Source organism: Vespula vulgaris, chromosome 2, assembly GCF_905475345.1.
Source record: "Vespula vulgaris chromosome 2, iyVesVulg1.1, whole genome shotgun sequence".
In the NCBI taxonomy this organism is placed as follows: Eukaryota; Metazoa; Arthropoda; class Insecta; order Hymenoptera; family Vespidae; genus Vespula; species Vespula vulgaris.
Window position 1 is genome coordinate 14,315,058 of NC_066587.1, and position 26,053 is coordinate 14,341,110.

Genomic DNA, 26,053 nt, shown 5'->3' on the forward strand with positions numbered 1-26,053 from the left:
TCTAGCATTGTTAAGATTGAAAAGAGCTCGAACAATTAAAAGCATGCTTTCCATATCTCAACGTTTTTATCATCAACAACATTTTTTACTTTTTTTAAATGATTCCGTAGAAAAACATGAACCTGATTTAATAATTATATTTGATTTCTTTTTCTTGTTTCTCTCTTTTATTTTTATACATATATTTGTGGATATCCAAGATGGATATATAGATCTTGTTACGCCAAACTATATCAGTATATTTTGCGAGTAAAAATAAGATAAAAGTGTTATATAAATATGATCTTACGAATTAAAAAGTTATAACGAAAATGAAATGAAATGATAACGGACTTGTTTCTATTATTAATACAGTACTATATTCACCATATGTGAACGGTAAATATTAAAAAGAAAAAAGAAAATAAAAGCAATTACAAACGTGTGAACTCTGTGATTTTGTTGTGATATATGATTATTATGGGTATTAAAAATACCTTCTTTTGTAAACGTTATTTTATCGGTCCATAAACTCTTAATGGAAAATAATAATTTCCTTTGATTTCACGAACGTATGTTTGAATTCGCAAAATTATAGTAGCTTTTAATTTCTTTCCTTTTTTTTCACAGAGTGAATAAAGTGCCATATAAATAATAAGAGCAAACTCCTTATTATTTCATTCAAATTTTGTTAGAACTTTTAAAGCTTAATAAAGCATTTGTAATTCTATGTTCAAATAATATTTGTTTTTCTTATTTCTATACATAAAATATACTGCCTTAGTTTAACGAAAAAGAAAACCTAAATCATTTTGCATATAACTTCAATACGAGACAGACGGCAAATGCTATTGGGATATTGGATAGAAAATCTATGGATTTCATTAATATAACATTATATTCGTTTCTTGTATTGGAAACAATACCACATAGAATATTCGCTGCCATTCGTTTTATTAGTAGCGGTTAACAAAGCCGGATGGTGCATGAGGAAAAGAGAAGGGAAAAGCGAATGAATGAAAGAGAGAAAGAGAGAGAGAAAGAGAGAGAAATGAAGAGAAAAGAGGATTGCAACGCGCTTTAAAAAAATTATAAAAGTACCACTAATTTTAATAATACCTTTAGAATAATCTCTCTTTCTTTTCTATTTTCCTTTTTCTTTTCTCTTTCTCTTTTTCTTTTCTTGTTCCTTTCTTTCCATCTTTGTCCCTCTTAATTTCCCTTGTACATACGTGTTTCTTTTTTTTTTTATGTAACCATACCACTTACCTTTTTTTTCTAAACGTATCCAAGCAGAGTTAAAGAATTTCAAATTAGACCAGAAGGGAGTAATTGCCGTTGCTGTAGAAAAAAATAAAAAAATAGGGAAAGAGAGAGAGAGGCGGGGGGGAGGAGGAAGAGAAAGAGAGTAGCTTTGTCCTCTTGCCAGCGCATGTAGCGTAAAGTGCATTCCCTTAACTGACCAATGCGTCGTGCCAAAATCCGAGCTAGCCAGGACTACCAGCCTTGTTTCCTTCTCTCTCTCTCTCTCTCTCTCTCTCTCTCTCTGTCTCTCTTTCGGTATGTACCTCCCATCTCATGCTACCGTCAACGAAGACAATTATGAAAGACCATTAAGGTTATCAGCCTTTGCCGGATGTTGAGTGCAGAATCAGGCTTGGGTTTTCCATTCGGAAAAGATGAGAGAGAGAGAGAGAGAGAGAGAGAGAGAGAGAGAGGCTTGACTCATCGATATTTCGATCCTGCAATGATGAAACAAAAAAATTTGCAAAAAAAAAAGGAACGGATCCGAAAGTTTTTCAAAGTGAAAAAATAAGATTGAGCGTTAAGCGATGAAAGCTTTTCTTTTACGGGGAGTAGCACAACGATGTTCTACATGTTCGTGCTATTACTAACACAAGCACGTATCTGTATGTATACATATAGAAAATGCAAGTAGCAGGATCGTGATGATGACGAACGAGCCATTTCTTCGACGACGCTCTTTTTTTGGCAAAAGGATATATTTTCCGTAAGAGTGATATACTTTCGATAAAAATGAATTATCCTTGTTGGGACGATAGTCTTTCGATGTTTGGAATATATAATATATTTTAATCATTTTATACTACATCGTTCCTATCATTTTCTCTATGTCTGGTACACTTACACGCGATCTAAATACTATCTAAAATAATCTATGTCTAAATATTTTTAAATACGATGAAAATGTTCAATAAAAACGTCTTTCATAATTAAAGTAGAAAGAGAAGTTAAAAATGTAGAAGGAAATAATCGAGTAATATTTAATTGTGACGTATATCCGATAGAATAAGACATCTCAAAAGAGAAAAGTTCTCGATAAAAGAGATAGCTTTAGAAATTTATCCCGATAGACTCTTATCGTATGGAGAGAACGAGAGAGAGAGAGAGAGAGAGAGAGAGAGAGAGAGAGAGAGAGAGAGAGAGAGAGAGAGAGAAAGTTGTCCACGTTCAGACGCTAATCAATAGGGGCCATAATTTGTTCGTTCCCCGATGTAATCTTCGATAAATCCAGCGCATTAATCGGCTCGCGAACCGACAAAGAAATGAATTACATTATTCTCTGAAGTTGCTACGCGTGGACACTTTGCTTCTCTCGTAAATAGATACGAAATTAGAAAGAGTGAGAGAGAAATATCAAAAGAAAAAGACATAGAGAAAGAGAGAGAAAGAAAAAGAGAGAGAGAGAGAGAGAGAGAGAGAAGAGAAGATGACCACAAGGAACAGAGGGTGGACCTGGATGTAATCATCGGACAGCAGGGATGAAGAAGGGTGAAGGAAGCAGAATGGCATGGAATGAAGGAAGAAAACAGGGTCTCCGAAGTCAATGGCTCTCAGTCGTGCCTTCCTCTTTCCTCTCTATCTTCTCTCCTTTTCCCCTGTGACCGAGCCTCCGTCAGACAGGATTACCTTTTTTGTCATTTCTGTCACGTGTATCTCTCCTCTTCTTTTCTGAATCCCTCTTCTCTTTCTCTCAAAAGTCTTCTTCCTCTCCTTTTGCCTCCTTCCCTTGGGCGTGCAGGCAACCATAGGGCTCTCCACCCACGGGAAAAAAGACCTTTCTTCTCTTCGGCTTCGATCGATAGCTGATTAATTCCGTTTTCGCGAAGCAAATTGCCGAAGAGATTGCAAACTCCGACGATATTCTTTCATTTTCATAGATCATCGTTCAGGAAATGTGATTATCGTGGTGTCTTTCCATTGGTATTATCATCTATTGATTCTCGTGATTAAATAATGTAGGATTGCAAGTAAAGTTGGATCGTAATCGGATCGATTTTAATTACAACACGAGTGCTTAAGAACGCTCTTAAGGATCGCCTTTCACGAGTTCCTACATTTCGTTAATATTGTGTTTTACTCTTGACGGTGAGAACGTTCTCTCTCTCTCTCTCTTCCTCTCTCTGTATCTATCTATCGATTTATCTCTCTTTTTCTCTATCTCGCATTTGCAGAAAAAGCTCCTCGTTATACTCTGTTTTCACATTGCGCTATATGGCTACGAGACAAGAAACATTTAATATTGAACAATTTCGAGCACGGAACGAGATTGCGAACAGGTACGTTACTTAGCTCTGTAGATTGGAAAAGCACGAGAAGGCAACGCTTTCGTACGATGCCCGGTTTTTCTTCTTCTTCTTCTTCTTCTTCTTCTTCTTCTTCTTCTGTTTATCTATATCGTGTCTTTCTCTTTTTTAAGTGAACTCATTTTCTCGCCGTATTTTCGTAAAATATTCCGGTGAGTTCGTTTGAACGCGGCGTACCAATAGCATTATGCTTAGGATAACTACATTGGCAGACATTTCGGTTGGTAATGATCGCCGTAGCAATTAAATAAGCGCGTAATTAACATGCGGATCGCGTTCAGAATGCGTTTCATCGTTAAGGGTAGGGCGAGCAACGAGGGTGGCAGATTGGTGAGGCTGCTGTGGTAGCTCTCGAACGAACGATAGTGGGGTTGGTGGGAGTGAGGACGCAGAGAAAGGAAAGGGGAAGAGAATTAAATAAAATTCGCTCGAGTTGTTACATATTTCGGCTCATTAATCGATCGTAGTTGTATCTTCGACGTGGCCGACTTTATCGGTACGGCTTTTATCGGCTGTATTAAAAGGACTCATCGAAATGTAAAATTCTGTCCAACGAAGCGCTGACGCTCGTGTGAATATTTCGACGAACCATCGATAGCATCGGAAAGGGAATGTTAAAAGACACGGAGAAATTTCCAACGGGTTTTATACGCGTTGTAGTCCGTTGTTTATTAATTTTATTTTTATCCGATTGAGAGAGAATCTCTCGTCGATATCTAATAGAAGTATTTTTTTTTCTTTCTTTTTTTTTTAATTCATTTATTTTTGTTTTATTTTTTTTTTATTTTTTATTAATTCTAGGACTTAAATTTTTGGCGAATTTATAGAATTCAACAAACACGATTTTTCTCTCGTTGTATTATATTTTACATGACTATAACGCGAACAATCTCGATTGGCTGTATTTGATGATACTTGGAATAGAAAAAAATATATAATATTATAAAAATGGAATGTACGGAAATATAGTATTTAATTTTTCCGAATTTTTTACAGATATGTTACGATTCAAATGTATAGTAATATCGAATCAAATGTACGCGCGATAGCTTATGCGTTAATAAAAAGAAAAAAAGAACAATAATAATAATAATAATAATAATAATAACAAAGAACAAACTTATTACTTCAATTAGCCTTCTCATTGTATTATTACTTTTAACAATATCTTCTTAACTATCTGAATTTAATTGCGTGAAAAGGACGAAATGAATGGATCGGGATATTCAAGTCGCTTTTCTCGAAACGTCTTGGAAAACAATCGTCGGATTCTTCCTTCTGTTGGCGACACGGAGCCGGAAAGTTCACGCCGGAATATCATAAAAGCGTTATTAGCGAATCTGCCGCAGAATCCAGTATGCAGATTAATCGTATTCCCTGACCCGCCTTTGCCCCAGAGCCGAAGAATATCACCAAGGGATATTAGATATGCGCGCCGCGACGCCACGACCATAAATCAATTTGTATCCCAACCGTATTCCAACCGTAATGCGTTCATAATTCATGCTTAGCCTAACACCCTTCTCTCCCTCCCACTGTCTCTCTCTCTCTCTTTCTCTCTCTTTCTGTCTTTCTCATTCTCGTTGTCTCTCTTTCTCTCTCTCTCTCTCTCTCCATCTTTCTCATTCTCGGTATCTTTCTCTCTCAGTCTCTCTCTCTCTCTCTCTCTCTCTCTCTCTCTCTCTCTCTCTCTCTCTGTCTGTCCTTCTCTTTGTGCGTACATAACAGCGTTGAAAAGTTAATGATACGAAAGTAGACGAAGCGTCTTTTCCAGACCCTCCTCCTTAGTTTTGCGGTCACCGAATTCAACGTCGTTTCCATCGAGCTAACGTATTCGATTAAAAATTCTCATTGAAAATTCTTCTTGAATAATTCATCGAAACAAACGTGTACGGTATGTACCAAGCTCTACACTTAAGTCGTTGAATCGTCCAGATCGTATGTTGAAAATAAATAAAAAAAAAAAAACAAGAGAAGAAGAAGAAGAAGAAAGAATAGAAGGATACGTAATAAATATTGTAGTTTACGCATCTTGTTTTAAACACGTTGCATCCGACATTGGGAGTGTAAATAGAATGTATTTCGGTATAAGTCAGGTCTCGTTAGATGGACATCCAGAGTTTCATCACCATCGTCTACACTATCCTCTCCTCTCCTCTTCTCGTGTCTGGACTACAACGACGTCCATCCATTTTCAAATCATACAGTACGATATATATACTTTCATGAGCAGAGCTTTCGAGTCAAGCACGTGCTTCTCTCGCATGTTCGCTCTCTCAGGTGTGTATCAACATACAGATAAGTTAATTCCAGATTTGAGTAACCTGATGCGTCGTGTCACGACATTATTATTCGCTCGCGTGAACCAGCGACACGGTTAATTCGGGATGAACGTTCCGAGCGGAAAATTAGAGCTTCTCGTTCTGTTTCCTCTTCTCTATCTCTCTCTCTCTCTCTCTCTCTCTCTCTCTCTGTCTCTCTCTCTCTCTCTTTATCTGATTTTCACCATACCACGAGGATTTGCAGTAAACTTATACGTGATCCCGCATAATAATTTAACGCTCGTCGGACAGTTATCGGTCCTCGCTTTTTATCGCTCCGCTTCGTATCGATAATCGTTCGATGCGCAATAATTCGTTCCACCCTCCTCTATTTACTACGTGGCTACCCTCTTTTCCAGTTTATCAGAATACACAAGAAAGGGTGGTCTTCGTTTTCTAAAAAAGCATTTTGCCGCGTTGATTTTTCGGTTAATTACATTTTCGAGCCACGTGCTGTTCATCATTCAGGCTTCCCGAGGCTTCTTTCTTCGTTTGATCGATCGTTTCCAGCCACTTTCATAATCATTTTATCGAAGTTAATTACTAATTGACGAGATTTTTCTTTTACTGTCGAAAAAATGTCCTTCCTTTTTCTAATTTTTCTTTTGTTTTTTTTTATTTGTCAATCATTTACAACGATTGTTGTTAAATAATTCTTTTGTATTAGAATATTAAACAACGTATATATATATATATATATATATATATATATATATATATATATTATATATATATATATTCACGATGCGACGACTCGATTCGTTCCGTATCACTCTTTTCCGATATATTTTTTCATCTTTTTCGTAGACAGCCATGCGCGTTGCATTTTTCAAACAACGGAAATGTACGTAACTTTCCATTACTCTTAAAGCGTGATGCTGTCTTGCTACGCACGTCCAGTCGCGTAACGCAAGCGTACTAGCATTTGCACGCGTACTTTTACGCTCGTATTTCTAGCAAACGTAGTACAAACTCATCGTCGGAGGTAACGAATATTTATATTGTTTTAGTCATATTGCATTTCACAGACTGAAACGTATATAGCAAAAGCAACGTTTTGTTGTAGAATGTTACACAACGGTAACTTGTTCCGAAATTTTTTTTCGACAGTACCGAAATTGGATGCGATCGTCGTTGAAAAATCGTTGCTTGACGTTGCTTCGTTCGATCAAAGCTTTTAAAGATAAACGTAGATATAGAATAGATCGGTTTATTACGCGTTAAACAGCAGGAAGATAGATTGAAAACATTTCTAAAAAGTAAAGAGACGTTCAAGAAAGTTATATAACACCTCGCAAGTTAAAATCAAATTATTAATACAATTCATAATATTCTATAATCAATAATAGACACTAAAAAGAAATACATTACTTGTGTTATATAATGATAAGATCGATATAGTACCAAAGGTAGAAGTGTCTTCTCAAATTCCAAGAATTATTGATTCCAAGAATCCGATAACAACAAATTATTGGAAAATATTAAGACAAATGTTTGTTATTGTTGTATAGTAAAGGTACGACCTCCACATGCTCGTTTCCTCTGTTTTTGTTCTTTCTCGTTTTATACGTCGTATCAGTTATAATCAAGTCGAAGGAGAGTAAACATTGTGCGAGATTGAGTGCTCAACGATAAACCTAACTGCATTAGGTATAGTATTCTTATATTTAATTTTCTTTATATCGTCGTAACAATCAATAGTTATACATATTTTATTACATCTTTTAATTGGAATTAAGATTGATGTTAATTGGATAAAAATCCAATTATAGTATTAATACCGGAGATCGTTTATAATGAATGTCATTGAAGAAGAACGTTCTGTAACTTTGTAGATACGCAAAAGGAATATGTAATGCGAACTTCGAGAGATAAAACTTTCTACGTACTATATGCACTTCGTAGAATCCGAACATACGTGGGAAAATTTACGATAACTACCTCGTGATCTCTGGGCCGAACGTATCAGATTCTAATTATACTTGCGCTTCGGTAATTTACCTCGGAATAATATACGCTCGCGGCTCTCCGTCGGTCGCCATTATTCAACATTATTCAACACCTGACGTCGAGCGTCGATAAGATTGGAAAATATTACAACGCTCGTCGAGATCCTCGGTATTACTCGTGAGCTCGCGAATCTACGCGAGTACGCTCGTGTTCATCAGCTTTTACGCACATACACACACACACACACACACACACACAAGGCCGATTGTGTCGAGTTGTTTTCGAATCGATTTTTTCGAAAAATAGATAAGTCAACGTTGACAAACGAATACTAAATATTTTTTGTTATCTGCTGTTGCGCATAAATCCGTAGATTTATTATATAAGGATAACTGTAACGGTAAAGTAAAAAATTGAAACATATGCATTAATATTCTATTACAGATTCATTAATCACTTTTACTTTTTAATAATATAACGTGCATATATAAAATCGTATTTCGTGACGTTGTGATCATTGTAATTACGTTCTTTCATTTCTATTTCCTGTAACATAAACATCGATATTGTAAATTTCAGATTTAATAACGTAGTTTCTGGGAAATGTAATTGTTACGTTCAATATTAAGATATTAAACAGACGTAAATTATTCGTTGAGAGGTAAAGAGCACGTCGGAGTTAGGTCGTGTAAGTAAATAAACATGTCAAATTCGAATTCAGTCGTGCTTCGACATTCAAAGAGAACGCTTGATAGCCGATACTTACTCGGGATCGATAACAAAACGAAGATCTCTGAGGAGATTCCTGGACTACTGGATCTTCCTTCGTCGTTGGATCATAGATAGGAACATATTCAGGAAGCATACCATTGAATCACGGATGATCCTTGTCGGAGAGAACGTTTACATTTCGTATGGGAGATCTTGAATCGATCTACCATTTCATCCTCAAATTAGAATAGACGGTAGTTAAACTTGCGAAGGGAATAATATTGTAGACATTGATTATTACAACTCTTCGTCAAATATTTAGCGATAATGTCATAAAAAAAAAATATGAAACGCTATAAGACAATATTTTGTTTAAATACAGAATGATAATCGAAGTCGTGTAAACCGTAAAGTAGAGATTATTTCCTCGCGATAAAAAGGAATGATGGTGCGAAGAAAAGAAAAAGAAGAAAAGAAGAATCGAGAATGTAAATAGAAGATTACCAGAATAGAAGATAGTCAGAATCGTTAGAATTATAATAGAAACCGCAGGAATAGTTATTAATTTACAGAAACCGAGATAAAGTTACTAATTATAAAAATTAATATTATTATCGTAAATTGTGATAATTACTAGGGTTTACAGAATATTTCCTCGCGATAGGAAGGGATGATGGTGTGAAGAAGGGAAAAAAGAAAGAGAGAAAAAAGAAAAGAACGAAGGAAGAGGTGAAAATGAAAGTAAATAAAATAGAAAAGAATCGCGAAGAATTTAAACATTCTTATATATATATATATATATATATATATATATATATATATATATATTCTTATATAAAGGTGAGGAAGAGACCGCGAAGCGTTCTAGTTCAACGTCGCGTCGTTCGTTCGTTATTCTCGTCGACGTTCGTCAAGCCTCGGGAAGTTGTTATCCCGGCAATTTGCGCGCCGTCGCAATTCTCGAAGAATTTACATTACAACGAGAGCGTCGTGCCGACCGAACGGCTCGGCAAACACGAACGTGAGCGTGGCTCGCGGCGTTCCTGCGTCAAAACCTTCGTCCTCTTTTTCTCTTCTTCTCTTTATTCGTCCTACGCTTCGTCGTCGTTGCTGCGTTTGAAACTTCACGACTTATTACCGGTCCGTATTATGTGGCTGCTCGCGATTTTACGCAAACCACTTATAGTCACGGACAACTCGCTAGACTCGACGGATCTTGGTAGTATTTCTGCTTCGCGTACGGTAAATACTTGCGCTCAACGTTGCGTTTTTCAAAGAACGCGTACTACCCTTTCTCTTTCTCTTTCTCTCGCTTTAATCTCGTAAAAGTAAAAAGAATGAGAGAAGGAGAGAGAGGGAAGAGGGAAATAATATGATCGAAGTAATTATTTCATAATTACGACAAGAGAAAATTTGAATATCCGAGATAGAAGTTAATTTTGCAAGGAAAGAAATGATAAAAAGTTGAATCAAAGAAACACTTTCGAGAACTTTGTCGTATCAAATTAATTAATAAGTCGATTTTCTAAGAGGAAACATTGTCATCCTCTTCCACTCTTTCCATTCGTTCTTCCGAACAGTTTCGTTTTGTATAACGTCTACTTTTTTATGTATAGTAAAAATCTCGATCGTTACGACGTACGAGAAAATTCGAGAAAAAATTCAATCTCACTCAAATAGAGGGACTCGTAAGACTTGCTTTTCCAGGAAAATAAGAAATAGAAGGATAAAGTACACAAGAAGGGAACGTCGTTACGCCGTTCGATATGTGATCGAAACTCGTTGAAATGTACCGACAACGAAGCCAATGGAAAATTCTTTACGCATGGAACATAACAATGGAGTCGCGATTTTCTTGTGTAGAAACTACGATATACATATGTATATATGCATGTATGTATGTATTTATGTATATATCTATGTATGTATATATAGAAAGAGACAGAGAGAAACGGTGAGACGTCTTTGTGTACGGCAAATGCGACTTCTACGAGCGCGAGAATAACGTACACAGCCTGTCAGCTCGAAATTGATCTATAATACTCGCCCAGCAGCCGGCGTACACGGTCCACGCGTTCGCGCGAATTCACCAAGAGAAATAGCACAAGGGAGAGGAAGAGGGTGTGAGAGAGAGAGAGAGAGAGAGAGAGAGAGAGAAAGCACGTACGCTCTTAAAAGCGAGACAGCAAAATCTACGCGCGGTAAAACGTCGCGCTCGACGTACGCTTCCATTACTCGCGTTTCAGCCTTCATTCATCCGCGGTCGCGTTTTCTCTTCTTCGTGTCACGTTACTCGATTTCTCCTTATTTCTTATTTCTCTCTTTCTTTCTTTCTTTTTCTCTCTCTTTGTATCCTTTTCGATCGTTCCTTTTCGCCGAGAGGCCTTTCCATTCTCGAGCTTAACGATCCTTTCACGTGCGATGTTTCGTCGTTGGAGAACGGACACTGTGCGATTAGAAATTTTCTTTTATGAAACTTTCGGTAATAAGAAATTATCGTTTTAAACGATATGTTCGTGCTACGTTTTTCATCGGGTTATCTACGATGAAATCATTTGTTACGATTCTAATCGATGGAAGTAGCATAAATAAAATGTATCGGTATAGAAATTAGAATAGAACGTTAAACTGTAATACTTTCGGTTTAAACGAAACTAAAAATATGTCTTTGAGTTTGTCGTAGAATCTGAACAATTTTCTTTTTTCTTTTTTTTTCAAATCGAAAATAGCAGGAAGAAAGAAAAATGGTGTATCGTACGTTATCGTCGGTCCGTTTTAGGCACCGTAGAAATTCGTCATAGTCGGAGCATAGTGCATGTGCATATATAAACCTAATCGTTGGAGGACTTATCGAGAAGAACGATGTATGTGCGGATTTGCGAATCGAGCTCTGTTCAGGTTCCGAGCATTCTACGGATATGACGGAGTTCTCTTATTTCTACGTGGATGTATATATCGATGATTAGTTAAAGGGAGAGTGAGAGAGAAAGAGAAAGAAAGAGAGAGACGGTAGAGGAAGTGAGAAAACGATCGTGTATTACGTCAAAATATTATTTGAAGGATTTGTTCGAAGTTATGGTGTGGATAGTTGACAAAGGTCGGCGAATTCGTTCTTAATTGATAGGTAAAAGAGAAATGGGAAGATAGAGAAAGAGGGAAGGAAGGGAATAGGAAGCAGCATATCGACTGGTCGCTTTTGGAAAATCCGCTTATAATCCGATTTCCCACGGGTAAGCTGACCGTGAGCGTGTACGTTCGAAGCTGGAAAGTAAACTCGACATCGAGAAGGTGATCCGCGTGTATCGCGGTGGTAAATGTTTGCTTATTCGGGAAGTCGAACGCGTACAGTGGACACGGACGTATACACACAAACACACAGATGTACATACATACACATATACATGTAAGCAAGTTCGCGCGTGAAAGGATATAGCAGAGGCACACGGAAGGACACTGTGAGGGTCGAGTACGCGAACATGATACATATGTAGATAGGTAGAGGAGATAGGAATTTGACGAAAGGGACAATATACATATATACATTCAACAATACATCGTACGCGGCTTGCATACGCGTGTTTATATATATATAGATATATCTCTCTTTCTCTTTCTCTTTCTATCTGTCTCTCTCTCTCTCTCTCTCTCTCTCTTTCTCTCTGTTTATCCTTCTAGCTCGTTCCCTTCAGCGTCCATTGAGTTTGCATTTCCGTATGAATTTTCCTATGGCAAATGCGAATGGGATTTGGATCGGTGCCACTTTCGAGATTCGCCGGTACAAAGGGATCCTTTCGTCTCGTTTGTTTTCTTTTTTTCTTTCCACTTTTTTTTTTTTTAGTTTTCTAGTTTTGTCTATCTACGCGAAGAATCATTATTTCCTGTAGTATGTGTACTCGGATTCTCTTTTATGTTCCTTCGAAATTTTAGCGGTAGTCAGTATCGATGATGTAAACAGTGTAATATTCTCGTGAGATTACAATAGAAGACCATTGCATAACGCAGTTAACGTAAAGAGGGAATTTCACGGAAGTAATAGCTTGCTCGTGTTCGTTCGCAATGCAACGTGACGTCATTGTGATCGCTAAATGCGTCGTGTTCCGAACCGAAACTCGTCGTTAGCGAAGGGTGAGCATGATCGGAACGATCAACGCGTAGTTCGGACCGTGACCTCGCTACGTGCACGGAAATTGTAGGATTTTAAACGAGAAAACGGTACGACTTTGTACGTACTCTTTTCAATTATATTAATCGACATTTTATTGTCAGTGACAATGATCGAGGCAGAAAGAGATGGAAATATAAAGAGAACGATTTTTCTCTTCGTGTTAATCTTTAATTATTTGTAAAAATGTGTAATTAAAATTGCGCCTAATTACAAGCATTATTCCGTAGTACATCGATAATGTTATTTGCGAAAGTTATCTATCAGTAACTTTTTTAAACGCTCTTCGTAGACAAGTGTAAACACATGTTACTTATTAATGAAATTAAAAAAAATTTTTACTCATAGAAAGTTATAGCAATCAACGATATTAACGAAGTATAGAGCAATAAATGTCATCATCAGGCGTTTACTTAAATATAGACAAAAATATAATCGATCGTTTAATAATTTTAAAACGCGAAAGAAATGTTCGGTGTTACGTCGAAACTGATTTGAAAGTAAACAATACGTCATACATAATAGTTATCGATTTCAATAAGTTAATTTTCTTTAAGAAATGCGATAAATTCTATTCGTTTCTATTTACATTTGCTTTTATTCCTTTTTCTTTATCTCCATCATTCTAGCGATATTCTTCGGTCTCGTCGATAAATTATACTTCGGGATAAGAAAGACGGATAACGTTTAACGAGTCGACGACGAAATAGCTCCGAGTCAGCGCGATGAATCTTGCAAAGCCTCGATCGATCTTTTTAGCAAAGACGATCGACGGGGTCCAAAGGGGATAAAAGAAAGAGAGAGAGAGAGAGAAAAAGAGAAAGGTCTTAGATTCTTGTTTCTTCGTGAGTAATCGCTCGCCAGCAAAAACGCATTCGCATCTCTGACAATATTTTCGACGTTGGGCGATCTCCAAGATCGTAAATTCCAGAAATCCGAGTGAAATGACGACTCGTGTGCGGTCCCTCGTGTGTTTGTACGAAAGCCAACATTTTCTAGTTTCCTATCTTTTTCTCTTTCTCTCTCCGTCTCTCTGTCTCTCTGTCTTTCTCATACACCTATAAACTAAACGTATACATAGATAAACGCGTGGAAAGACAAGTGGAAGTACGCGGAAGATGCGACAAACTAAGGACAAAAAACGGCCTATTTTCTATGCTGGACAGGTAAGAGGGTTGGTGGCGAGACGCTTAACCCCCCTGAATTTAGTATAAAAGACTCCTCTCCTCTATCTCGTGTACCCAGCAACCTTTCTTTCTCTCTCTCTCTCTCTCTCTTTCTCTCTGTATGCTTCTCTTTCTCTCTCTCTCTCTCTCTCTTTTCTCTCTTCCTCTTTTTTTATTTCTTTCTCACTTTCGTATATGTGCGTTGTCGGTGTATAGTCTTGTGTACGTACATGTGTGTACATTCTCGCTTATACCAGCGAGCGAACTCGTTATATACGGTTACGAGGTTAAGGGTGAAGCAGTGACCAGTTAAATATCGTGTGGGTGTTGAATTTCAGCGACGACGACGAGATAACGGTAATCCGAGAGGGCTTGAAAGTAGGGAGGAGGGAGGAAGACTCAGAGCCCATGAACGGGTAAAGAATTATTTTTCGTTCGTATAAATCGCATGGATATTCTTGAAATTTGTCGCGTACTAGGTACCGAGTCTAGTGAGAGAGAGAGAGAGAGAGAGAGAGAGAGAGAGAGAGAGAGAGAAAGGGACAAATAAAGAGAAAGAGATAAGAAACGACCGAATCTTTTATTTATCTCGATCGTTTCGTCGATTTCCCAATGTTTCCCAATGTATCTTTTGTAACACATAATCTAGTATCAAATTCTCTTCTCGAAAACAGTTTCCAATCGTTTTCACGTTGAGTTCAACAAAAAAATAAAACAGGAAAATATATATATATAAAAGATTTTCATGTAATATTTTTTACAAATAATTTGCAAATAATAATTCCTACATCTTGGTATGTTAATCTTTATTATGAAGAAAGAACGGAAGGATATTTCGATCTGAGCTTTTAATAGAACATTGGAAATCTGGTTGGTAAGGTGAAATGAGAAAAAGAGGAAGAAGAGAAAAGAGAAGGATGAGCGGTACGAGGGGGCGGAAAGTTAAGCACGGTTAGGTAAAGTCCGCACGTTCAGAAGAGGAAGAAAAAGAAGGGTTGGAAAAGCATGAGGAGGATGAGGAGGTGAAGGAGGTGAAGGAGGTGAAGGAGAAGAAAGAGGAGAAGGAAAGCAACGTGGCTTTAGGAAGGCGTAAAATATTCCGAAACGATCGTGCGATTATCCTCGGGCGTTATACAAGATTTTGGTCGCTCGGTCGAGAAACGTAAGGCCGTGGCCGCGATCCTTCCGCCCGTTTTATCTCCGTTCGTTCGAAGTACGGCCATACCATAAATTTCTGATCTCACCCGCTGCGAACTTTATACGTCGTTCGAAGAAATCCAAAGGCAAGGTGCCGCCCCGCGTGTGTCATATTAATCGCGATTATGACTGTGGTTTCTCACTTCTTATTCTAAACCGACCCTTCCACTATCGTTCTCGCCTTTTCTTTTTTCCTCTCTCATCCGCGTAAAACCAACGCGTCCCTCATAGTAACGACTTTTATTGAGAACTTGCAGCTTTCCTCAAACACGTTTTTCGTCGTTGAAGTTTCCTTGTCTTTCGAGATTACGGGAGGTAGGAGCGCAATGCGGTCGCGTACTCTTCGTAATCGAAAAGCCATGACTCTCTCTCTCTCTCTCTCTCTCTCTCTTTCTCTCTTTCTCTTTCTTTCTTTCTTTCTTTTTCTCTTTTTCTCTCTTCATCCTCGAGCTTCCGAGACCGAACGTGCTACGCGCAGTGGCTTTTTCGAGTAATGGCTTTCGCGTGTGCTTTTCTCCCTCTCGTTTTCTGTCCTTCACATTTTCTCCGTCTCCCCATCTCTTCGTTTTTCCATCTCTCTCTCTCTCTCTCTCTTTCTCTCTCTCTCTCTCTCTCTCTCTCTCTCTCTTTTTCGCCCTTTTTCTATTTCTTTCTTCGACTCTCTTTATATTGGCGTTTTTACGGATTTGTAACGTCGTCGCGAATTCCTCCATGTTGTTACCGAGTAAAGCCGAAGGATTAAAATTATGCTTACTCGGGATATACCAACGTTGCTTCATGTTCGCAAATCGCTTTTTATACCAAGCTTGAAGAAATTGTTCTTTATGCGCGAAAAAAGAAATCATCTCACTCGAGTTCTCGCATTTCTCGTTATACGAGGTGTATGAGCTTACGTAGTATACATATCTATATATATGATCTACAGTTAGTATAAGAATATTTTATGTGAGGAAATCGAAGATTAGGAGAGAAAGAGAGATAGAGAGAAAGAGAAAGAAACAAAGAGAGAGAGAGAGAGAAAGAGAAGAAGGAGAAAAGGATAGACTCCTCCAGTACTTCTTTTTTTTTACCTTCGTCTCGAAAAGAACAAATCAGAAATCACAATGGCGTTCTACGCTTCGAAGCTATTTATCTGCTAGCCTTGCAGAGAAACGCTTAAGGGCATCTTTTATTACCGGCGTTTTCTCCCTTTATTCCCTTTACGTGCCCCGAGCTTTCGTCCCGATACAACCTTTTCTTTTTTCTACTAAAGAAAAGCGACCGAGATGGTTCTACCGATGCGCGATTAACTCTTCGCAATGTGCACATTATATTTCCAATATTTTCTTTCGATTGATCGTACGATTTATTTTTATTACTTAAGAATTGTAATATTTTAAGTGATCGTTAAATCCGCTTACTATACTTAGAAACTTTTGTTAAGGAATATTGACAGGCAAGAATTTCTAATAGCATGCCTCAAAGAAAAACGAAACGAAACGACACGTCGAATCCGATTAAACGGAGACTCGTGTCGAGGATAGTAATAATGATAATTACGAGAATAATGATAATGAAAATAATGATAATGAATATTAAATATATTATGAAATCATTTTTATATCGTTGAGTGCGTTTTTTTTTTATAAAGTATAACGAATTATATTATTTGATAAGAAATTTCTTTTATTTCTTTTCTTTGGCATGATACTTATCTCTTTTACCCTTGTTACTTATAGCATCGAGTATAGATGGCATCGTGATTGCCGGTTTCCAATCGGTCTTTCTCTTTTTTCTTTTTTCTTTTTTTTTCTTTTTTTTCTCTCTTTTTTTGTCAATGGAACAAAAGGCAGTTCGACGGCGACTGCGACGTCGGCGTCGGCGGAATCGAAAATAGTGACTTTCTACTTCCGATGGTGCTTTTTCAAAACGACCGACAAACCAGGTCTATTGGGTAAAAGAGAAAAATCGGACGAGCCTTGAGAGCAGGTATGCAACGTGGTAACGTTATGTATGTATGATGTAGCTCCGATCAATCGAAGTGTCACCATTGTGATGCGCACGGTTCCGAAGCTTTTTCCTCTCAATTTTGATTTTTCAAAATGCGAACGAGACGGCGTACCTATGTATATATTTGTTTGAATTTACTTTGATCGTTGCATTTTTAATTTTTTTTTCTTTTCTCTCTCTCTCTCTTTCTGTCTAACATCGTAGTATTCAATACATTCGCGTTATTATTCGCGATATTAATTTTATTCTCGATATTTTTATACGACGAAATGATAAAATTCGATAACGAAAACGTTGATATAATAAGAAGAAAGATAAGACGTGGGACAAAATGGTGGCAGATAAAAGTGTAAGAAATGTACATATGTGCATATAATATATCGCGATATTAAGATTTCAGGTTGAAGGAAAAAGGAAGGTAAAGAATAAAGCGGTTACGAGCGTCATCGCATTATATGTTACCTTTTCGAAAGAAAAAGATGGAAAAAAGTAAAAGAGTCGTCTGCGAGATGGTTAACCGCACGAAAACATTATTTCAGTCATGTCCCGAGAAACGTGTTGTTTTGAAAGCATCCCCAGCGTCGCAGTCGAGAAACGCGTAGTTTCGTATATACATACATAAGTGTACATACATAAGTGTACATACGTACGTACATACGTTACATGTACGTATGTACATCCATACACACGATACGTTTTTACGTTTTTTTTTTTTTTCATCCCAAGCTCAGGGAAGCTCATACGTTCGCAGACTCTATTTGTAAGAGCGAAGCAACATCTGCTTATCTGCCAAGAAGGACGTACAAGCGGTCCCAAAGGGATGTTGAGATACGAGACCGCGTTCTCGATATGTTTTTCACGCGCGCGTTACCTCTTCTCACGCTAGGAAAATAAGTTTCTTCGAATTCGTTCTTTGCACGACGACAATTGGATGGAAGAAGAGCACGATTCCCAAACGCGCCACATTCCTTTTGAATCGAGGAGAACCGAGGGAGAAGTTTACTTCGATGATAGTTTGTGAAAAAAGATTGAGATCTCTATACATATTTACTTCTTTCGGCTTTGCGTCAATCTTTCGTCTTCTAATAAACGTAAATTATTTTCTCCATTTCTTTTTTTTTTTACTGTTTTTGCTTTATTTTAACATAACTATATAAAGCGTTTGCGTTTAATAAATGGTAATTGTTGTAAGATATTCGTAACAAGTGTGTGTGTGTGTGTGTGCGTGTGTGTGTCTGTTCGATGATTTTAAAAAGATTAAAATTATCAGAGATGATAAGAGAGTACGGATAATAGAGAAGGGCAAGGATAATAGAAATTATTCAAATTTCTTGTCACGATCTTCTTTAAGTAATTAGTATTCTATTCTACTCTATAATAATATGCATACGTTCTTATTCCACGAAAGATCTTCACGGAGATATGAATTTCTCACAGTCGATCATGATTCTCCGTCAGATCGCATCTCTCATAGCGTCGCTTCGTTAAGCATCCGAGTTAGATCAAAGGCGGTACCTATAATTGCTTCGTTTTCCGTGTTAGCAATCAGAGTGACACTATCCAGAAGCGTTTCGGAGATTAGTAGTCCGTATTTCTCCATATCGATCTAGCTCTCGACACGCACGGGGACGCTCTTACCGAATATAGTCTCTCTCTCTATCTCTCTCCTTCTCTCTCTCTCTGTTCCTTCCGACCCCTTTCGGAAGCGACCCTTCTACGTACTCTCCAGTTAATGAGTCCAATATCCTGTGCACGAACACAGAATACCACAGTATAATTCATCAGTTTCTGTGATTATGTCGATCATTATTATTATTATTATTATTATTATTATTATTATTATCATCATCATTATTATAATCATCATCATCATCATCATTATTATTATTATTTTTGACTTCTAATCTCTTTGTCGAAATGAAAATGAATTCGACAATTTTCTAATATCGTTCGATTGTCAAGTTTCCTCTCTCCTCGAAGTAGCAAAACTCGATGAATGGATAGAGATAAATAAAGATTGCAGGAAAGAAGGAAACTCGTTATTCACGTTACGACTATGCCGAAAGAGACTCTGGAGGTTCGGTTGGGAGATTAGAAACGTATCGGGGCATTTGAAGCGAGATCGAGAAACGTGATCTGCATTGTGCACCAAAATTCAATGCTCCCTCTTCGTCGTTGTCGCGTTTCATCCGAGCAATGAAGAAGTGGAGGAGGAGGAGGAGGAGGAGGAGGAGGAGGAGGAGGAGGAGGAGGAGAAAAAGGAGGAAAAGGATCGATCGAGCGCGATAGAGTTTGTTTCGTTTAAAGCGGACGATATCGGACTTCCTGCTTTCTAATGGCTTCAAAAACTGGGTCAAAATATATCTGCCTAGCTGCCGTCGAGTACCGACGCCAAAGGTATAGTTGGTGTACGTATGCATGCATATGCGTATGTGGGTTGTGTATCTACGTATGTACCTACAAACGCGTCGAGCGAAAACATCAAGGACGATATTCTTTCGCCGTGATGCAGTATGAAAAATGACGCTTTCAGAGCTTTTAGCCGTGGCTAACACGCAAAACGTGCAGTCTATCGCAAACTTATCTTTCTTCTCTCTCTCTCTCTCTCTCTCTCTCTCTCTCTCTCTCTCTCTTCCGCTCTATCCCTCTATCTCTCTATATCTCTATATCTCTATATCTCTCTCTCTCTCTCTCTCTTGAAATTTTTCTTTTACTCCTCATAATAAAGTTATCGAAGTTATGCAAATGTTTAAGCGAAGCCACTCTTTCCGTTCATTCATTATTCTTTGATAGGTATATATATGTGAGTGGGTGTATGTGTGTGTGTGTATTGTATCCTCTACACTAGCTAAAATGTAATTGGATATAGATGACGTCATTTGATACTATATTAGTGGATCTTTCTATCAATAGGAATATGTACTATATCACAACGTACCTATGTGCAGGTATCAAAGGAAGAGAAGACGCGCATCACTGCATTTCCTCGCATATGAATGAAAATAGATCGTACGCATATGATATGCAGCTGTTCCTCCCAGATTAGCAAAAGCGTATCAATGGACGCGTATAGGCGGATATTATCGTGTATACATAGTATGATCATATAATGCCGTTTTAATAAATGGCTGGACATGACTCTGTCTCTCTCTCTCTCTCTCTCTCTTTCCTTTTGTCTCTATCTCTGTATCTTTCTTTAAAGTAATATCTCGACTTCTCGATAACATCTAATTACTCCTAATTAAGATCATGATCAACGAGAATGATACGTCATATTTACGTATAATCGAGAATTAATTTCCTTAGACCGAGATATGGTTTAGTTAACTATTGACCGTTTGTCTCTTCCACTTTCATCCTCTCTTTGGCTTTCTGGCTCCGTCGCCTAAGGCCGGAAACGACGATCACTACGAAGATGAACACACTAGAGATGTCAAACGCACTACGAGTCGTATCGTATTAAACGGGCTTTCTGTAATTGCGAGGATATTGGACCAAGATGGATTTTCTACATATATGTGTAGAATTTATGTACTGTCTGTCTATGTACACGAGATCCACTTGTTCGTCTTTTGCTTAATGCAATAATGCACTTTTGAACGATCTATCACTTTGATCGTTCTGATCGTGTAAGTACGATTGCTTCTTAGTAATCAAATTTTCGATCAGAATCTCTCTTATACGCATAGAATCACTTTTATTTCTTAAACGTAATCTAGACATTCGCTAATACTAATTGTTAGTCCGTTAATCGCACAGTGATTTTTGGAACATCGTCGTGAATGGCGAACACGTGTAGTGCCGACGTCACGTTCGTCGTTAATTCAGACATCCAGGTCTTTCTCGTTGTGGTGCTCATTAATACATGTGCCAATTACCTTGTGGTGTCAGCGGCAATGCAACAGATTGTTGAATGCATTATCCACGTGTATTGTCTCGCGCTCTCACCTCTCTCTCTCTCTCTCACTCTCTCTCACTCCCTCTCTCTCTTTATTTCCTGTAATACATCGTGATGTTAACGCGGTACAACCTCCGCAGCTGGCGTTGATTAGAAAGGCTATACGTATGTATGTTACAGTGTTGGTATTCTCTCTCTCTCTCTCTCTCTTCGTGTTATCCTAGCGGTTATCGGTCCCTGGGCAATCGTTAGACACCCCATTGATTTCAGAATGCGCTCGCTGTATTACGTCGTCGGTCATCGAGATTACGGAGGCAGGCTGCGCGCGTTTATCTTCAAAAATGGATTGTCGTTAACTACGACGGCTAATCCGGTTGACCCAAATGATTACCTTCGATTACCTGCTCTCGGCTTATTAACGACCAACATACCGAACTTATTCACCTGTTTACACGAACTTTCGAACAACATCACGTCCGTTCATTTTCCCAAAGTCTTCCTTGAAAGAGATGGAACTTGTTACTTTTCTTTTTCGAAGCGCCAGCGAGATTTCCCTTGCGAGAAATTTTTGAAGATCCGACGACACCGGAAATTACGAAAGAAACGAATGTTTATAAAGGAATTGCCGAACACCGACATTCATTCAAAATCAAGTTAAGACGTATCGCAGGAAATAGGATGGTTGTATTTCACGCGTAAATCAACGATTCTCTCTTTCTCTCTCTCTTCTTCTCATTAACTCGTGTTAATGGGCCAAACTTCTCTATACGTAATTCGCCGAGTTCGTTTTCCCCTTTATTCTATGCTTCATTATAGTAACGATAATTTTAATAATATCCCCCATTAAGAGGAAACCATCGATTTTTGGATCTAAAACGAAGCTTCGTAATAACAAAGGAAAGAAGCTCGCTTTCATTCCTTTCATATCGACTTGATATTGAAATCATTATCGTGAGCTCAGCGATGCTTCGAGCTTCGCGATTATATTATATTGACGATCGTTAACAATTAGCGTTCGTATCGCTTAAAAAGAAAACTAGAAGAGAAATCCATGACCGTTATGATGGATAATTGCTGTACCTTAGTAGAATTTCAAAGATAGAATCGAATGACGTCGATTGGCCGCATATCGATAAGAAGAGCAGGAGGAAAGCAAGCACGATGAAAAGTATAGTCTTGATTAATTGTCGATGATAGTACGATTCGAGACAGACGTGTTCGTTCGAAAGGAATGTCATTGAATATTTCGAAACTTAGATGCTATTTTTTACTTATCACGTTTCTTTTCATTTATTTCGTAGAAATCAAAGACGACGAAATTTCATTATTCAGCTTCAATAAATTTATAAATTTGCCGTATCTCGATAGTCGAATAGCGATCGCCGATAATATAACTCTTTCTATTTGATATTTCTCTATTCTCGCCTCAGTTCCTCATTAGACTTGCAAAATGTCGTTTCACAGAGCGTTGTAATCAGTCGTGCGAGCGATCGAACGTGTTTCTCGTTGATCACTGTTCGTAATTTCAACGTAAAATCAGGACCGTCGTGTTACGTGTAGAAGAAGTAACCAACGGTAGCCGACCCGTTACACTCCACGTTTAATTACAATCGTAACATCAGCGCCATGTCGTAAATAAATTTATAAGCAGTAACAACGTAACAAGCTCCGACGACCGGTTGCTAGTCGTTCGACCGCGTTGTACTCCTTTGATAGGTAAAAGCAGACTCGTTCACCTGTCGATTCTGAAAATACTTTGTTAGAACTCCTGGACAGTCTACAATCTAGAGAACAAACGTGCTTTGTGTACTACGTTGAGAAATTTGTTGTCGGATAGCGTCGAATTCGAGATTAACTTTTCGAGGTTAAATTTACATTGTCATTTCACGAAAGAAACGAAGGATTATAAATTTAAAAGATCGAATGTTGGGACTTGATAGGAAGATTCGTAAATTCAAGGAAATTCTCGAAAGGAAAACGAAAGGAGGACCTTTCCTCTCGCATCTTCTTTTTCAACCTTTCGTTGGGAGAAAATCTACGAAGACGTATTTTGGGGGACGTCTAGAAGCTTTCCTACATTTTGTATGCACGTGTTGTACCACACAGGGGCTGCAATGGTGGCCGTAAGGAGGAAAGCAGAGAAAGAGGGTGGTAGAAGTAGAGCAGAGAGGTACGTTCTGTGTATGGAAGTTTGAACCTGTCGTTTGGCGCTGCATTCAAATTGTATTCCTCCCCTATACGAAATAAGTTTCCGGCGATGGCTCGATTTTCTTTCCCCTCGGATCAAAAGGACACGGCGTACGTGAAAAAGCCGAGTATAAAATTTTCGAAAACGGTAGGCAAACGTCTTGCGCGTGCGGTTCGTCGTAAAACGAAAATGAAATTTGAGAGATCAGGAAAGGAAAATTTCGCATATCTTCGACGTTATTATTACTTTTATACGATAGAGGAGGAGAAAAAATAACTAGAGAGAGAGAGAGAGAGAGAGAGAAATAAAAAGAAGAGTTTCTTTACGAACATTAAATCCAAGCGAAATTGTAAAAAAGAACAATGCATCTGATTCGTGAGAAAGCTGTCAGGAGGTTTCGTCGTCATCTCACTGCGTTATCATCACAACTTCTTTGCTAAGCACTTTTCTAAGCTCCGATAGCAACACGACAGTCGCTTCCTCCATGTTCTGTACCGTCATCGAGTATAGCTTTTGTCACCTTCAGAATGGGAAGGTGACGTTTCATCAATCGCTTCGAGGACAATGCTTGCTCGCTGACCGTGAGCGATCGATAAGAGGTTCCTTGCTAGACGAAGGAAGGGAGAAATCTTGTTCGGTTAGATGCGAAAATGCTGCGACCTCGCGAACAAGAAGATGGTGGAATCGATGTCAGTCGAACAAAGGAACGGACGTGCAAAAAGTCTTCTTCGATTCAATACGAGAAGGAGGATTGGGGGCTTGAGAAGAAAAGTAGAAGGACGGGAACAGATCGGTTTGGTATTGTATGGCCTGATGCGGAGCCATTCTTGACCTCGAAACGAACCTAAGTCAAGGGACACGTTCGTTACCGCGGGAGAGAGAGAGAGAGAGAGAGAGAGAGAGAGAGGGGGGGGGAAAGAAAGAGAAATATTACAGGAATATCTTGATAATCGTGAAACACTTGCAAAAACGTAAGGACTCCGGTCGGTAGTCAGGGAATAATGGTATCCAGAAAATTGCCAAGTCTATTCTTTTCTTTTTCTCTCCAGTAACTTCGAGCCAAATGTTCCAGACAGCCTATCTAGGATATACGAGGAAGATGAAGAAGATCCTTTCTTCTCCTTCTTTCTCTTTACGCGGTTTCTATCTCCGAGCGTATCTATCGAACAACGTCTTCGAGTAATATTCCTTTTCTAGTTGGGCTACTCCATTTGATTTATGGAGAAGGCTCAAAAAGTATCTACGCGAGAATCGACAGCTATGTGGCCAGAATAGTTTCTACGAGACGATACGATTTATCTCTTGTACGATGCTAAACTCGTAGTTACTCTCTTGATAAATTTCGTGTTCTCGTTAGAAACATTTTAGAAAAGTCCTCGATTAGAGCTTAAAGGTTTAGAAAGTAATATGGGATATCTAATAAAGGTATCTTTAGTTTCTTCGAATGAAACCTTCGTATGGACACTATATCAAGTTCATGAGATTATAACGTCGTTGGGTAATGTCTAGCGAGAAGGATGAGAGCTATATCGTAAAAAGTCTCATAGTACGAAACTCCTTTCTTTTCTCTTTCTCCCTTTTCGTTTTCGTGAGAATGGTAGAAGAACGACAGGGGTTCGTACGTGTACGTTACTCATGGTTGTGTAGTAAGAGAGCTCGCTGAAGCGGGAGGAGACGCAATCGAGTCCATCGGTGGTACATTGTGTCTGAGCTGTGCACCGAAGACGATACACCTAGTACGAGCCACGTACCTTTTTCCTCGAGCATTGCATCGCGTCGTAATGGACACACTTATCGCTATCTCACGTCGATCAATTTCCGCTTGGATGCCAGTTATTGGGTGAAAGAGCTTTGCAAGGCTTTCACCGTCACGAATAAATTGATGGCCTTCGGATCGCGATGATTAATGTCGCTCGAATTCACTCTCGCCTTTGTAAATGGGAACTCAATAAACGCGCGTATTAATAAAAGTGTTACTCGCTATCCAGAGAGACGATAAAAACCGAAAGGGGATATTCTTCTTCTCTATCTCCTTCCATCTCTCAACGAATATAGGCGATTTCTCGGAGTCACGTTCGAGGAGAGAGATCTCGATTTAGACGTTCGATGAATTCAAAACGAAAGAGAAAGAGAGAGAGAGAGAGAGAGAGAGAGAGAGAGAGAGAGAGAGAGAGAGAGAGAGAGAGAGAGAGATAGGACTCACGTCATACATATCAACTTCATAGCTAATTTAAATTCGATTAAATCTAACAAAAAATCCATTTCCATCCGCTTCATTTTTTTTAAGACAAATATCATCTATTATTTTCTAGATTATCTATCGATTTCCTTCAACCATCTTAAAACTCTTACTACTCACGAGCCTTTTTTTTGACTTTAAAAGGATACAGAAAAATCCTTTTATTTCGAACATAAATTTTCATTGTTTTCTTCTAAACAGTGACACAGATTGGTATCAGGTTCACGTAGAAAATTTGTATTTTTCCTAACTTCTTTAGTCGGGATCTCATTTTTCCTAGTAAATAGTTTTTCGTTCGTTTGCAAATCGATCGACTTGCTTCTCTCTCTCTCTCTCTCTCTCTCTCTCTCTCTCTCTCTCTCTCTCTCTCTCTCTCTCTCTGTCTTTCTCGTTTTCTTCTCGAAGGAATGAAAAAAGTACAAGAGATCCAATAAATCGGTAAAATACGACGAACTACGAGCGAATCGCACGACGAAATCACGTTTCCTACATCTTTCTCCATTCTTTCGTGATTTATTTTAGAAACGATTTTTGTGATATCTATGAATTTCTAAACATCTGCCATCAAAGCTTTGTCCGTCTAAGAAAACTGCACAATGGCGTATTTTCTGTTAAAGCGGATTCGTACGATCGATAACGTACGAA

At 38.3% G+C, this 26,053-nt stretch overlaps 1 protein-coding gene across 2 annotated transcripts in view; it reads left to right on the forward strand.

The window, feature by feature from the left end:
- LOC127061760 (uncharacterized) overlaps positions 1-26,053 on the forward strand; it is a 227,360-nt gene that overhangs the window by 179,658 nt on the left and 21,649 nt on the right. The gene's annotated exons all lie outside the window — the stretch shown is intronic.